The 9,515-nt window shown below is 45.4% G+C and overlaps 1 long non-coding RNA gene across 1 annotated transcript; it reads left to right on the forward strand.

Annotated features, from left to right (window-relative positions):
• The first annotated feature begins 1,951 nt into the window (after positions 1-1,951).
• Positions 1,952-5,365, forward strand: LOC309360467. Its single transcript, XR_014164177.1, has 2 exons — positions 1,952-2,083; positions 5,160-5,365. It is a non-coding gene; the product is annotated as an uncharacterized lncRNA (long non-coding RNA).
• The last annotated feature ends 4,150 nt before the right edge of the window (positions 5,366-9,515 follow it).

Here is a 9,515-nt window from a genome sequence, read left to right on the forward strand (position 1 = left end):
TTAGCCAGTCCTTGTGGCTTGTAAGCATGTTGCATTTGTTCTTTTTGTGCAAAAAAAATTAAAAAAAGAAAATAACCTAAGTGTTTGGTCTCTGGGTGTCTCTATGACTGCTGCAAGATGGAATTTCTTTCCGGTACCTTCACCATCTATATTTTCTTTCTCCTTTCATTCCCTTATTGCTGAATGTCCGCAGGTGATCTCCCAGGGGGAGGATGGTGGTATAGAAGGAAAGATACAATGCCCCTAGGTTCTGTGTCTAAGCATTGCAGAATTGTCATAAACAGGATATAATCCCAGATATGTATAATTAAAGGTAAAGGTAAAGGGACCCCTGACCATTAAGACCAGTCGTGACCGACTCTGGGGTTACGGCGCTCATCTCGCTTTATTGGCTGAGGGAGCCGGCGTACAGCTTCTGGGTCATGTGGTCTGCAGGACTAAGCCGCTTCTGGCGAACCAGAGCAGCGCACAGAAATGCTGTTTACCTTCCCGCCGGAGTGGTACCTATTTATCTACTTGCACTTTGACGTGCTTTTGAACTGCTAGGTTGGCAGGAGCAGGGACCGAGTAACGGGAGCTCATCCTGTCGCGGGGATTCGAACCGCCGACCTTCTGATCGGTTTAACCCACAGCGCCACCCGCATCCCTATATGTATAATTACAAGAAGTCTCAACAGAAGGCCAGTGGTTTCAAGACTTATCTACAGATTCTAAACCAGTTTGAAACCAGCTTAAATGACAAAACTAGGGGAAATAGTACTTTTATGAGTGTGCTGAGGTTTCTTTCTTAGAGGTGTATAGGCAGTCTGAAAAATTAATGCCACTGGCAGGACTGGTTGATAATTTCAGTTTATAAATCCCCTCTTCACTAAGGCTGCATACCCTTTATTCTGGCTCCAGTGCACTCCCACCAGTGGTGTTTGAAGCCAAGTGCACATGGCATTGGCCACAATCCCCCTGTATCCTATAGCTTCTTGAAAAATACTCCTGTTTTATGCGTTTTCCCTCAAACCAGCTTCCCTCCTACTTGAAATGCAAGCCGCAGTGAAGCTAGGTTGTGTACAGGTCAGACCATTGTTGTGCATGTGCAGAGGACAGGTTCCTTGAATAGGGTGGGTGGCAGGCATAGGGGATAAAATTGGGTGATGTGTATCAAGTAAAGATACCCTGCTGTCAGGAGTTCAGCCTACACTCGAGTAGGACCCTGGCAGAGACACATGCCTGACTGGCATGTTCTCTCCCTCCTGGTCAATCGTTCAGGAGCTTCAAAAGCTTTCTTCAGCCCAAACATCACAGCGACCAATGCCAACCGACACCGGCACACTTAGGGATCCACAGAGTTTGCGCATCATGGGTGACAGACCTCAGCGACTCAGCATTTTGGCTAATCTACTTTACATATAAACACACACGGAGCACTACAACATGGCTCCCTCTCTCTCTGACATCAGACAGCAAAGAGAAAGAACAAAGGACAATAGTCCCACTTCACGGCACACAGTAACACAAACATCCTGTCTCCATCACTTCCCACACTGTGGAGTCAAAACATACACCGTCATGTGAAAGACAACAATCCTATGACTGCTATCATGGAGCAGGAATTCTAACACTTGCCGCCATTTTTGTATGTCCAGCAAGTGCATGTTCAATTTGAAATGCATTCAATGACCTCACTGTGTTTTAAGCTGCTAATGAGTACCACACATACCTTAATGGTCTCAGGGTATCTCATAAAAAACATTAATAACACTAAGGTGGGGTTTGCAGCCAAAATCACAAATGCGTGTTTTGCTAGACAAGCACAGGGCTAGTGCACAGACAGATCTTGAGCTTCCTACAAAAGGCCCTCTGTGTATGGTCACTTCCTTTGCCTCCTATGGCCGGGAACTATGTAACAAAGGAATCCTTCTGCCTGTCAGGAAATTCTCTCTTTCCACCATGCCTTCAAGCTGACCCGACACCCATAGCTAAAGCTCCTACTTTCAGTCATGTTAGCCAAGACTACCAACTTTTATTTTACTGTAACTTAGAAATATTTTTCTGTATACCACTTTGCTATATTTGCTGCCCGCATTGAAATGTAAGTAAATCGTTTTTTCAGTTAATCTTACTAAAAACATGTGGTTCATTCTCTGCAACGGGGGTTGAGAAGGGGAAGATCGGCAGACAAGTGAAAAGGACAGAAAGGTGTAATTGCCTACCTAATTCCTAAGCTTTGTTGTTGTTGTTGTTTAGTCGTTTAGTCGTGTCCGACTCTTCGTGACCCCATGGACCAGAGAACGCCAGGCACCTCTGTCCTCCACTGCCTCCCGCAGTTTGGTCAAACTCATGCTGGTAACCTCGAAAACACTATCCAACCATCTCGTCCTCTGCCGTCCCCTTCTCCTTGTGCCCTCCATCTTTCCCAGCATCAGGGTCTTCTCCAGGGAGTCTTCTCTTCTCATGAGGTGGCCAAAGTATTGGAGCCTCAGCTTCACGACCTGTCCTTCCAGTGAGCACTCAGGGCTGATTTCCTTCAGAATGGAGAGGTTTGATCTTCTTGCAGTCCATGGGACTCTCAAGAGTCTCCTCCAGCACCATAATTCAAAAGCATCAATTCTTCGGCGATCAGCCTTCTTTATGGTCCAGCTCTCACTTCCATACATCACTACTGGGAAAACCATAGCTTTAACTATACGAACCTTTGTTGGCAAGGTTCTCTACTTCTCAAGATGCTGTCCTAAGCTTTAATAAGCTGCAAAAAAGTGTTTTTACTCTGCTAAGAAAGCTCCACAGCTAAATTTCTTTTGCGTTTCTCCCACACGTGTAGGATAGGAGGTTCAGATTGAAATCTACACATTTAATCCTCAATCCATTTCCCACATAATTAAAAGGTTTGAAATTGGTTTAAAATTACAGTGTAAACCTGCCCTTAAGGGAATGAGTGAAAATAGCTGTTCCTAAGTGGCTTATTTGCATGAGCAGCAAAACATGGGAACAGAAAACCTCCACAAGATCACAACTCCTGTTCTTGGGGGTGGGAGGAGAAACTGCTGCATTGTGTAACACCTCTGCATTAGTACATTGCTTCCCCATTATATACATATGTACACTTTTTTTAGTAGCAGCTTTCCTTAAGTTGACAGCAAGGTATGTTGTCAAAACTGACATCATGTCTGGTCTCAGCACAGGAGATTTCACCATGAGAAAGTGGGCAATAAAATGATCTCAAATGTCTGGCCTCTCCATCTTCAAAGGAAGACGCTGACTTTTAAATCCATTTTCCCTCCCTATGTGACTTTGTTTTCGTTTTGCCTGTTTTAACTTTTCACTGCTATTTTAACTAAAGGCATGCTACACAGAGATCATTCCAAATGTTCACAGATAGCTCCAGACACCCATGGTTTGTATCAGTTTGTGTGACATGTCAGTATGACATATTATCAACAAAAAGTCTAGAGGCTAATACACATATGGGGGTCATGGGGAAAGTTCAGAGGGAAATGAAATGCAGAAATTACAGACAGTGATAATTCTGTTATTAACAATGACCATTCACAAAACAGCTACTGGTTATTACGCAGAGATCATGGCATTGGTCAACTAATTAACACAAGTAGTGTGATGAAAACAAAAACAAAACGCTTCTCCTAATTTAAGCAACAGGAGGTGGTATTGACCTTCTTGATCAAGTACAATTCAGCAGTTTTATGTTGCAATCTCCCTTTGACGTCCATGTGTTCAAGGATGGCCACTTTGTGATGGCTTGGTCATGTCCAAAGAATGGAAGATGGCAGGATCCCCAAGGATTTGCTCTATAGGGAGCTGGCCTCAGGCGCCAGGCCCGTGGGCAGACCAACTCTGTGTAACAACAACAACAACAACAACAACAACAACAACAACAACAACAACAACAATAATAATTTATTATTTATACCCCGCCCATCTGGCTGAGTTTCCCCAGCCACTCTGGGCGGCTTCTAATCAAGTGTTAAAAACAGTACAGCATTAAATATTAAAAACTTCCCTAAACAGGGCTGCCTTCAGATGTCTTTTAAAGAAAGGATAGCTGCTTATTTTCTTCACATCTGAAGGGAGGGCATTCCACAGGGTGGGCGCCACTACTGAGAAGGCCCTCTGTCTGGTTCCCTGTAACCTCACTCCTCGCAGTGAGGGAACCGCCAGAAGGCCCTCGGTGCAGGACCTCAGTGTCCGGGCAGAACAATGGGCGTGGAGATGCTCCTTCAGGTATACAGGACCGAGGCCATTTAGGGCTTCAAAGGTCAGCACCAACACTTTGAATTGTGCTCGAAAACATATTGGGAGCCAATGCAGATCTCTCAGGACCGGTGTTATGTGGTCCTGGCGGCCGCTCCCAGTCACCAGTCTAGCTGCCACATTCTGGATTAATTGCAGTTTCCGGGTCACCTTCAAAGGTAGCCCCACGTGTTACAAAGATGTCTGCACAAAGATTGGCAACGTCAACCCTGCTATGTGGGAATCTGTTGCAGATGACCACAGTGCCTGGAGAAAAATAGTCGGTTCATGACCAGAGAAGGAATGACTGCTGGGAGGAGTGCAGAGAGAAGAGAAGCCATGTTGTATCTGCACAACCAGACACCTCCATCTGCCCCACCTGCAATAAAACATGTCTCTCTGCAGCCACAGCAGGCCCTGTAACTTTCCAACGGTTTGACTTCACCCCCAAAGGCACATTCCTCCATCATCTCCCAAGACAGACGAATGCCAACTAACTGATGGAATGTTTGACATGGCGATGTAGATCAACACTGGATTCCTCCCCATAATTTTTGAATTAAAATATTTATCTACATCATTCAAAGCCAAAAGAAGGAGTACAGTGGTACCTCAGGTTAAGTACTTAATTTGTTCCGGAGGGCCATTCTTAACCTGAAACTGTTCTTAACCTGAAGCACCACTTTAGCTAATGGGGCCTCCTGCTGCCGCTGGAGCACGATTTCTGTTCTGATCCTGAAGCAAAGTTCTTAACCTGAAGCATTATTTCTGGGTTAGAGGAGTGTGTAACCTGAAGCATATGTAACCTGAAGCGTATGTAACCCGAGATACCACTGTATAGTTTTTCTCACAACCTAAAAGCAAAGAGAATCATGTTTGGTACCTGGAATTTTCTGAAATGTCTCTAACTACTTCATTAGAAATTGAGGAAGACTGCATGTAAACGTTATATCAATTAAAATCAGGTGTAGCAACATGGCAACAAGACTAGCAACACAATCCGAACTATGTCTCATCAGAAGAAAATTCTGTTGAATTCTTTGGGCTTCATGCGAACTATGGTAAAGATTGCAGCCTTAGCTATAATTTGGTATGCCTTCGGTTCAATAAAACCTCAGTAAAATTGTATCAGTCCTAAGTGTTATATTATTATTCCCTGCCTTGCAGCTCATAGTTCCATTTGCTGAAGTAATTGCCTACAGAAGCTCGTGCTCTTTCAATGAAGTAATTTCAGTTAGCCTTAGAGGTGCAACTGGCTTCTTTTAATAAGCTTATTAATAAAAACTAACACAGCTCCCCTACGGTAATGATATCCATAATTCACTGGGTGGACAGTGAAAGATGCTATAAATAAATTGGCATGTGCTGAAGCTGCTGGGTGACGACTTGCACTCAGCTCTCAACTAATAAGCCTGTCATCTTATGAGCACAGGGAGTATTGAACATAGTGGGCGGAATGACGTTGCATGGCCCCGGCTCCCTCAGCCACGGGGGCAAGGCATGGTGATGGATAGAAAGCTTCATATTATGTCCTTCAAGCTCAAGGCTGGTGGTTCAAGCCCACCCAGGGACGGCTGTGGGCAGGATTCCTGCATGGCAGGGGGTTGGACTAGATGTCCCTTGGGGTCCCTTCTATAATTCTATGCTTCTAAGTTTGAAGAACATACTCTGGGCCAGGAAAAAAAAATCAGAAAGGCAAAGTTTTAAACAGCTGCTCCATTTCCACTCTGCTCAAACTGGCCATCTTTTTGATTGATACATATACATACAGTACATATATTTGGAAATGGTTAATGTGTCTTCTGCATATTTAGTTTGGCCTCAGGCCCAAGTCCCCGCTCTTTCTCTAGCTGCCTTAAGCGAGACCATATTCTTAATAGGTACCCTAGCAGCCTTCCTGCCCTTTAAGGCTGGAGAAGGAAAATCAGAAGGTAAGACAGAAGCTGGAAAATTATTGGCCTAACCCTAGACACACAGCTGATAACCGAAACCCTGGTTTGATAGTAACACCAGCAGAAACAGTTCACATGTTTTAGGTGTAGGTGTGTGACTTCTGAGCAATTTTGATAGATTCTGAGCACCATAAAAGTTCTGCTAAGGTCATACTGCCACCTAGAGTCTATGCCACAAAAGATACAGTGAAAAAGGGAAACATGATAAAACCTTTCATTTTTTTTTTAAAAAGTATTTATGTATCACATATCATTACTTTCTTCCAAAATTGGCACACATAGGACCATCCCCTTTTATCTTAGCAAGGTCTCTGTGGGGAATGTTAGAATGTATTCAAGGTATATATGCACAGGTAGGCATAATTGGAGCCTCAAGCCTGTTGTGGAGGGGCTCTCACTGCATATTGAGCATTCATACAGACTTCCCTCTTGAGTCAAACTCAGGGAAAATATCTTCTTTTGGTTCTAAGAAGAGTTTCACATAGTGCTGCCTGTTGTTCACAAAATCACCTCCCTCACATTTCCCGGAGAAGTTGAAAAATGTTGCAAAACAAGCAGCACAAAATGACATTTCAAGAATTCCCTCGAAAAATGCTCCAGCTCTGCTGTTCCTGGGTGCAGCCAGGCAGGATCATGTCACTCTAATTCCAAAGACTCTTCATAGGCTGCTGAAAAGCGAGCTGCTGTGTCCAGTGTCCTGCTTGTGAGTTTCTATGGGGCTTAGGTAAAGGGATCCCTGACCGTTAAGTCCAGTGGTGGACAACTCTGGGGTTGCGGCGCTCATCTCACATTACTGGCCGAGGGAGCTGGCGTTTGTCCACAGACAGCTTCCGGGTCACATGGCCAGCATGACAAAGCCACTTCTGGCGAACCAGAGCAGCACACAGAAATGCTGTTTACCTTCCTGCTGGAGTGATACCTATTTATCTACTTGCACTTTGATGTGCTTTCGAACTGCTATGTTGGCAGGAGCAGTTACCGAGCAATGGGAGCTCACCTCATCGAGGGGATTCAAACCGCCAACCTTCTGATAGGCAAGCCCTAGACTCTGTGGTTTAGATCACAGCGTCACCTGCGTGGCTTAGTCAGAAACAAAAGATGATAAGCTATGGACCTTGGTCTAATCCAGCAATGCAATCCTTACATTCTTATTCCTGACAGAGGATCATATTCTTTATCAGCTTGATACTGAATTAACTTGAAAGCCAGTGTGGTGTAGTGGTTAAGAGTGGCAGTCTCGTAATCTGGTGAACCGGGTTCGCTTCCCTGCTCCTCCACATGCAGCTGCTGGGTGACCTTGGGCCAGTCACACTTCTCTGAAGTCTCTCAGCCCCACTCACCTGTTGTGTTTGTTGTGGGGGAGGAAGGGAAAGGAGAATGTTAGTCGCTTTGAGACTCATTAGGGTAGTGATAAAATGGGATATCAAATCCAAACTCCTCTTCTTTCCTCTCACTGCTGCTTCACAATGGGAGGAGTGGAACCTCGCTTGTGGGATGCTCTCCCCAGGTAGGCTCCATCATGCAGGTGACAGCAAAGGTTGCAAGGTTTTTAGCCGGGGCAATTAGAATAAGATCCATTATTTGACTATTGACCCAAACCCCCAAAATGTATTTTATATAATTGACTTTTTACCTTTGTTCTCTGTATACCGCATTTTGTTGTTTTATTGCTATGGCTGGTGGCTGATGCATTCATTCAACGTTTCTCTGTAACGAGATGTTTGACTAATTATCATTCTATGGCCTTTTTAACGTGTTTGTGGAAGGGGAATTATTTGTTTGCTTTTGTTTTCTTATGTATTTTATGTTCTCATTTTGTGCAGTCAAACCTCGGTTGTCAAACGTAATCCGTTCTGGAAGTCCGTTCGGCTTCTGAAATGTTTGACAACCGAGGTACAGCTTCCGATTAGTTGCAAGAGCTTCCTGCACTCAAGCGGAAGCAGCGTCGGACATTCGGCTTCCAAAAAAATGTTCAAAACCAGAGCATTTACTTCTGGGTTTTTGGCGTTCGGGAGCTGAAGCATTCCAAAATGGAGGCGTTCGGGAACCGAGGTTTGACTGTATTTTTATGTTGTGATCTTTGGATGAGGGGCAGCAGACAAAATAAAATAAATAAATAAAATATTTAATTGCACGGCCTGAATCTTCTGTGATGCAACTGAATACCACCCAAAAACAGCAACCGCCTGGAGGTGCTCAGAGAGGCTGTTCTCATTTATACAGTACTGACTTTTTGAGTCTGGCCCTGCATCTTGTCTGCCTTCTGCAAGGGTTGTTTTCCCCCACTAGCGGTCTTGTCACAGGTGAGGCCATAGCCTCATTTGCAAAGCTTTTCATTACAGTTCTCTGTGTGCCAGCTGAAGCTCTCTCTGCAAACTGCCGCCGGTGTCAGGTGTTGTGGCTTCAGGCAGAAAGCTTATTGTCTTTGATGCTGCAGACATTATAGGCAACATGCTGGAGCAAGATGCTCTTTGGTGAGAGGGCATTTTGCTCTTTCTGCTGGGCAGCCGAAACCTCAATTACAGGCATTCCTACTGGGCAATTAAGGAGCGAGCCTTCAGCGGTTAACAGGAAGCATTGTGCTCAAGCGTCTCTTGAAGCTGTCTTATATGAAATTGGACCATTGCCTTTTCTAGATAAGTACTATTTACACTGACTGTTAGCAGCTCTCCAGAGCTTCAGAAGGGAGACTTTCCCCATCCCTACCTTGGAGTTGCTGGTAAATGAACCAGAGATAGCTCAGTTGGTTGGAATATGGAACTGATAATGGCAAGCTTGCAGGTTCAATCCCCATACGGGACAGCTGCATTTTCTTGCTATTGCAGGGGGTTGGACTGGATGATCTTTGGGGTCCCTTCCAACTCTACCATTCTGTGCAAAACAGCTGTATGCCGTTGAGCTGTGGCCTGCAGTCCCATTGTGTGTGAAGCAGGGGCGAAGGGTGCACTGCGTGTGGCACCATGATGTGAAACGGCAAAGAGCTAAATCCAACATTGGTGTCATGGCCTGGGAATCCGATTCAGAGGCTGAACCTGAGGAATCCCAGCCTGCACAGGAGTCCCCGCCTCCAAGGCCGGCTGAGCTGGGGCTTGAACCTGAAGGGCCCTCACCTGTGCCGGATCCTCAGGAGCAGACACCAGCTGAATCCGCTCTGGCTCCGGGGGTGATCGAGGACCCATTGCCTGCAGGTGCTCCTCTCCCAGCCCTGTCAGGGGAAGGTGAGGTTGCCTCTGGGTCCAGTAACCCTCCAGCCTCTCCTGAGCTGCAGAGGCTCAGGGCAGAGAGGCGGAGGGAACTAAGTTCTCACAGGAGGAGTGCTTGCCT

This window comes from Podarcis melisellensis (genome assembly GCF_964234715.1).
Source record: "Podarcis melisellensis genome assembly, chromosome: 17".
Taxonomy (NCBI): domain Eukaryota; kingdom Metazoa; phylum Chordata; class Lepidosauria; order Squamata; family Lacertidae; genus Podarcis; species Podarcis melisellensis.